Source organism: Takifugu flavidus, chromosome 12 (assembly GCF_003711565.1).
Source record: "Takifugu flavidus isolate HTHZ2018 chromosome 12, ASM371156v2, whole genome shotgun sequence".
Lineage (NCBI taxonomy): Eukaryota > Metazoa > Chordata > Actinopteri > Tetraodontiformes > Tetraodontidae > Takifugu > Takifugu flavidus.
Window position 1 is genome coordinate 9,366,326 of NC_079531.1, and position 6,448 is coordinate 9,372,773.

The 6,448-nt window shown below is 48.5% G+C and overlaps 1 pseudogene; it reads right to left on the minus strand.

Moving 5' to 3' along the window:
• Positions 1–1,180: 1,180 nt before the first annotated feature.
• LOC130535341 (uncharacterized) lies at positions 1,181–3,820 on the minus strand (annotated as a pseudogene).
• Between the last annotated feature and the right edge of the window lie 2,628 nt (positions 3,821–6,448).

Sequence of the window (6,448 nt, forward strand, 5' to 3'; positions counted from 1 at the left end):
GATATAAGCGTTTTTCCAGATTCTTAACCTTTACTGTTACACTGGGTGGTGTTTAATCACATTGGGGAGCACTTTTCTGTAATTTCGATTGTTTATTCACTTTATTCACCGTTTTTTAAGAACGACATGTTGTTGCGGGAGCTCAGCAGACACCGGCGCATAGTGTCCCCGATGAGGTTAATTCCTCTCGGGTCCAAGTCCCCGCTGCTTCAGACGGCAGGTGTCCATGGTCCTTGTAGTAACTTGCAGGAGGCTTCTTCTTACTGAAGAATTTATTTTATTTCAGGAACTCGAACAGGTAGCATTAATTTCGGTCAGCACACAGGTATAACTCACTTCCGCTCTAGTTTCTTCTACACAAGAAATTTCCCGAACAGTAAACAACACGTTGTCCCACCTAGTGGCCTGGAAGGCATTTAACATCAATAAACAGGTTTACCACACCCTTCCCCCCTTAAGTGTTTTCTACACCCTTCAATAGAACATTATGAACTTTTTTTTTTTTCTTAATCCAATTTAAAGTCCTTCAAGTAACTGGGCAACTTGATTTCCCTTCTTGAATGTCGCCTCAGTGGAGTTGGGGTTGTGACAGTTCTTTGATCTCTCTCAGAACTTCCTACAGCTTCAGTAGTTGCAGGCTCCTCCAACTTCTCCTCACTGAGTACCACCTCCTCAGCTTCCAGCCAGGCTTCACTTCCTTGATCCGTCTGACTGAGTGTCATAGAGGCCGTCTGTGGAAGGTTGTTGCGTTCTTCTGGTCTCCGGTGGTGTGTGTGAATCTGATCCACATGTCTCCTCACCACTCTCCCATCACCTAGCATCACTTTGTATGACACTGGTCCTGTCACTGACTCAATGAGTCCTGGGATCCACTTTGGTCCGAAACTGAAGTTCTGGATCAGCACTGAGTCTCCTGTTTTGAACCAGCGTTCCTTCGCCTTTTTGTTGTGATCTTTTGTCTGTTGTTCTTGTTTTTTCATCACTTTTCTGCTTAGATTTGGATGAATTGAGTCCAGGGTGCAACGAAGCTTCCTCCCAAGAAGTAGCTCTGCAGGTGATAACCCAGTAGTGGTGTGAGGAGTCACTCTGTAGCTAAATAATACTCTGGCTACTTTAGCTGTCAGTGTTCCCTCGGGGCATTTTTTCATCATTCTCTTGAAAGTTTGTACAGCCCTCTCTGCTAACCCATTACTGGCAGCATGATAGGGGTTTTTTCTGCTGGGTTTAGTGTTCTTGAGGTGAATCCAATGGGTCTCTCGGTTCCGTCCGGCATAAAATGCGACAACACAGCACCTACTCCATAAGGTGATGCGTCACATGACAATACAAGGTCCTTTTCTGGGTCATAGTGCACAAGAACCTCGGCAGACTGCATCAATTCCTTTGACTTGTCAAAAGCAGCTTGTTGAGCATCACCCCAATGCCACCTTGTCTCCTTTTGTAACAGTTTGTGTACTGGTGCAAGTACAGTTGAGATATTGGGCAGAAACTTGTTATAATAGTTTAACAGTCCCAGGTACGCCTTCAACTCTGTTACATTTGAAGGTGTGGGTGCCTCTTTGATTGCTTGTACCTTCTCATGTACTGGGTGCAGTCCTGTCGCGTCCACCTTATGACCTAGGAACATCACTTCCTCATTCATGAACAGGCACTTGCTTCTTTTGAGTCTGAGACCTGCTTCTTGTAGCCGTTTCAACACCCTAGCCAGTGTCTGCAGGTGCTCCCGGTCGTCTTTCCCTGTGAGGAGGATGTCATCCAAAAAATGGTCACATGAGGGATGCCCTGTAACAGTCCCTCCATTGTCCGTTGAAATATTGCTGGGCTTGATGAAACCCCAAAGGTAGCACCCTGTAGGTGAATAACTCCTTGTGAGTATTTATGGTCACATACTTCTTTGCTTCTTCGTCCAAGGAAATCTGGTGGTATGCATGACTGAGATCCAATTTTGAGAATTTCTGTCCACCTGACAGTGTGGCAAACAGATCCTCAATTTTGGGAATTGGGTACTGCTCCACTTTGAGATCTGGTTTACCGTCAGTTTTAATCTCCACATAGCCTTACTGTATCATCAGGTTTCAACACGGGAACCACTGGAGTAGCCCACTCTGAATGTTTCACAGGTTCTATGATTTTCTGTGCAAGGAGTCTGTCAAGCTCCGCCTCTACTCTTCCTCTCATGGCATATGGTACAGGTCGGGCTTTAAAAAACCTGGGGGCTGCTTCCTTGTCTACATATATTTTCGCTGGGGGGCCTTTAAATCTTCCAAGTTCATCTTTAAACACTTCTCCATACTCCCCCAGTACCTCATCCAACGTCTCTCCTGCCACATTGTGGATTTGGGTTTCGGGTCTCATCTGGACTTCCTCTGCAGTCTCTACCCGGACGTGATGGACCTGGGGTGTTACTCTCCACTGTAAACCTAGCCTCCTAATCCAGTACCTGCCTACCAAACTGGGGCCTGCACCTCCTACCACAACCACAGGTAAGTCTAGGGCTCGCCCTTGGTTCTGCACCTTAACTACAGCGGCTCCTAAGACTTTACCTTGTGCCCTGTATATGTTTTGAGCCTGACTCGACATGGGCATAACTTTGTGTTCCTTTTCCCCTGAGAGTTTTGAAAACTGAGTAGTTAACTACTGTAACACCACAACCTGAATCCATTTCAACTGTGGTCTGTCCCATTTACTGTCAAAGTCTCTATAAATGGAGCTTCTGCTGGTATGTCAAGTTCGTCCAATTTGTACAATGTGTACATGACTTCCTCTGAGTCTATGTTATCTTTTTCTCCTTCCCCCTGGCTGACATAATTTGCTCCCTGAGCTCCCCCTGTTTGCCTGTCTGCACTCCACCTCCTTTGGCCCTCAAGTTCTTTGCTGAGCCCTTAAACCTACACACTTTTTGAATGTGGCCAACTTTCCCACACTTGTGACAGGTTTCCTTAATAAATCTACAGTCCCCAGCCATGTGCTGGTCACTACCACACCTGTAGCAAACTTTACGCTGGTTCTGCTGGGTATATGGGGTCTGCTTTGAATACACCTTATGCACCGCCTGGGGTGCCCTCGTGTACTGGGGCACGAACTCCGGAGACTGCAAGTCCTTCACATCTTTGCACGCCGTCTCAATGGCCTGCGCCAACTTCAGCGCCTTGTCGAAGGTCAAATCCGGCTCCGAAAGCAGTATGCGATCATCCACGATGCCACAAACCAGCCTATCCCGATCATTTCCGACAGCTTGTCCCCGTAGTTGCAGTCTTGAGCCAGTTTCCTCAGCACAGCAACAAACTCCATAACTGTCTCCCCCTGCTTCCTGTATCTGGAGTTAAACTTACAACGTTGCACAATCTCGCTCGGTTTTGGGTTGAAATGATCCTTCAACAACTTCACCAGTTCATCAAAAGTCTTGTCACCCACCCGGTTTGGCGGGCTGATTAAGTTCCTCATGAGACTGTAAGTCTGACTGCCCACTGCACTCAGCAAAATATCTTTACGTCTACCTGCATCGTCGATCCCATTAGCTCTGAAAAAATGGTGGAGTACTTCACAATATTCTTCCCACTTCTGGGATTGACCATCAAAAGGAGCGGTGCTTCCAATCATAGCCGCCATGTTCTTTTTCCAACAGCCACAGAGTCCGGTCTGCAAGGTTTACTTAGCCACTCAGCAGCCGCTTTCATTCCTCTGTATCCATCCGAGGCATCTGTGGTGACTTTATCCTCGTCGCCATTTATGTAGTAACTTGCAGGAGGCTTCTTCTTACTGAAGAATTTATTTTATTTCAGGAACTCGAACAGGTAGCATTAATTTCGGTCAGCACACAGGTATACTCACTTCCGCTCTAGTTTCTTCTACACAAGAATTTTCCCGAACAGTAAACAACACGTTGTCCCACCTAGTGGCCTGGAAGGCATTTAACATCAATAAACAGTTTACCACAGTCCTCAACGACAACAAGGAAGAGCTCAAACTGGCTCTTCGCTTCAGGGTGGATGACTTTGATTATACAGTGTTTGTCACCACCGATTCCCTAAAATGTTTCGGTTGTTGGGAGGAGGGCCATCTGATCCGGTCGTGCCCGAATGGCGCGGAGGCTCGTCGGCCAGCCGACCTGCCCGTCAGCGCAGCGCCACGTGCGCACGACGGGGACAGTGAGTCCGCGCAAACGCGCAGAGCGACGCGGGCACAACCGTGGAGGTGGAGGAGACAGCAGGGCGGCAGGGGGACCACCAGGGGGACCACCTGGACCTGCAGAGTGAGTTGACTGTCTCACCGGAGAGCTGGTGGAGCAGACAAGAGCAGTTACAAGAGTGACTGAGACTGTCCCAGACATGGATTAAGATTAAGATTAAGATGTACTTTATTCATCCCCGTGGGGAAATTGAGGATGTTGGAGTGGAGGAGAACAGCCTCAATGTGTCCACCAAAAGGAAGAGTACAGATTAAAACATCAAAAATGACAAAGTAAAGAAACTGTCCACAGCAGAACCTTACACACATAGTTCACAGGACACACGCAGCCCACAGGACGCACATAGCTCACGGGACACACGCAGCCCACAGGATGCACATAGCTTACGGGACACGCGCAGCCCACAGGACACACATAGCTCACAGGACACACACAGCGCACAGGACACACACAGCTTAGACGACACGCACAGCCCACTGGACACACACAGCCCACAGGACATGCACAGCACCCCAATGGACACTCAAAGTACACAAAGCTCTTTGCTGGACACACAGGAGAGGGACAGTTCGCAGGACATACAGGAGGCTTCTGATTATGATGATGACATAATCAGAACAAATTATATTGAGTTTTTGAAAAATCAAAAGGAAGGGCTCAACATAGCTCTTCGCTTCAGGGTGGACGACTTTGATTACACCGTTTTTGTCACCACTGATCCCCTGAAATGTTTTGGGTGTGGGTTCGGTCATGCCCGAATGGCGCAGAGACTCGTCAGCCGGCCGACCCAGGACAGCAAAGTCCGAGCAAAACGCGCGGAGCGATGCGGGCACAACCGTGGAGGTGGAGGAGCCAGCAGAGCTGCAGAGGGACCACCTGGACCTGCAGACTGAGTCTCTCACCAGAGAGCTGGTAGAGCAGACGACCACAAGAATGACTGAGACCGCCCTGGACATGGAGGATGGAAGAAAGGAAGAATACAGACACAAAAGTCAAAAATGATAAAGTGAAGAAACTGTCCAAAGCAGAACCTCACATACATAGCGCACAGGACACACACAGTTTAGACGACACACGCAACCCACAGGACACACACAGCTCACAGGACATGCACAACACCCCAATGGACACACAAAGCTCTTTGTTGGACACACAGGAGAGGGACAGTTCACGGGACATACAGGAGGCTTCTGGTTATAATGATGACATGCAGGTGGAGGTATATCATGTTTATTCTCTGGCCAAGATTAGGTCTTTCCTCAGGACCACGAAGGGGATGAGGTCTGTACAGGTGGAGGACTACTTTCCAGACCTCCAGCTCTTTCAGGAGTCCATCAAGCTGTATATGAAAAATGGGGACTTCGGCCAGCCCTCTTTCACCCACCAGGAGATGTACCTCCTCAAAAAACTGATGGTCAAGCTTCGGTCTCAGCTTGAGAGCGCCGACTAGGCCACACACGTTACCTCTGTCCCTCTGTTTAAGTTTTGCTGTGCAATGAACAATATTGAAGGGTTTAAGAGCACATGGTGCCTACATGATGAACTCTGTCTGGTGGAGGAGGAGCTGGTCTTTGGATTCCTCCTCAACTGAATGTCTGTTTTCTGTTTGTTTTGGATCATGTTTTTTGAAATGACAAATTAAATCAAATAAATAAATAAAATCTCTCTCTGCGCGTGAGCGTGGTGAGTGTGTTGGCTGCGGGAGTGAGTGATAAATATAAGTGTTTTTCCAAACATTTTCTATATTCTAATCTTTATTATCACCCTGGGTGGTGTTAAATCACATTGGAGAGCACTCTTCTGCTTTTCACTGTCTTTGGTGGAATTGTTTGGTGGCCACAGTCGCCATGCCGGCCATGGCAGCGGCGTCGGGAGTCTCCGGGTTGGAGAAACTCACCCGCAGACACGACGTTAAACTCTCTCCACCGGCCAGTGTGTCCGTGGAAGAATGCGTTCTGTCTGTGGGGGAGATTGTGGGGCACGGAAGCGTGAAGTCCGCTTCCAGAATGAACAGCGCGCTGGTGGTGTTCGTTGACAGTATTGATAAGGCCGATCAGCTGGTGGTGGCCGGGGTGGCCGTTAATGGTGAATTGACACCAGTGTTTCCCCTGTCAAACCCAGTGAAAAAGGTAATTGTATCAAACGTCCCTCCGTTCCTTAAGAATGACCTATTGCTGCGGGAGCTCGGCAGACACGGACGCATAGTCTCCCTGATGCCGAATGGCGCGGAGGCTCATCGGCCAGCCGACCAGCGCAGCG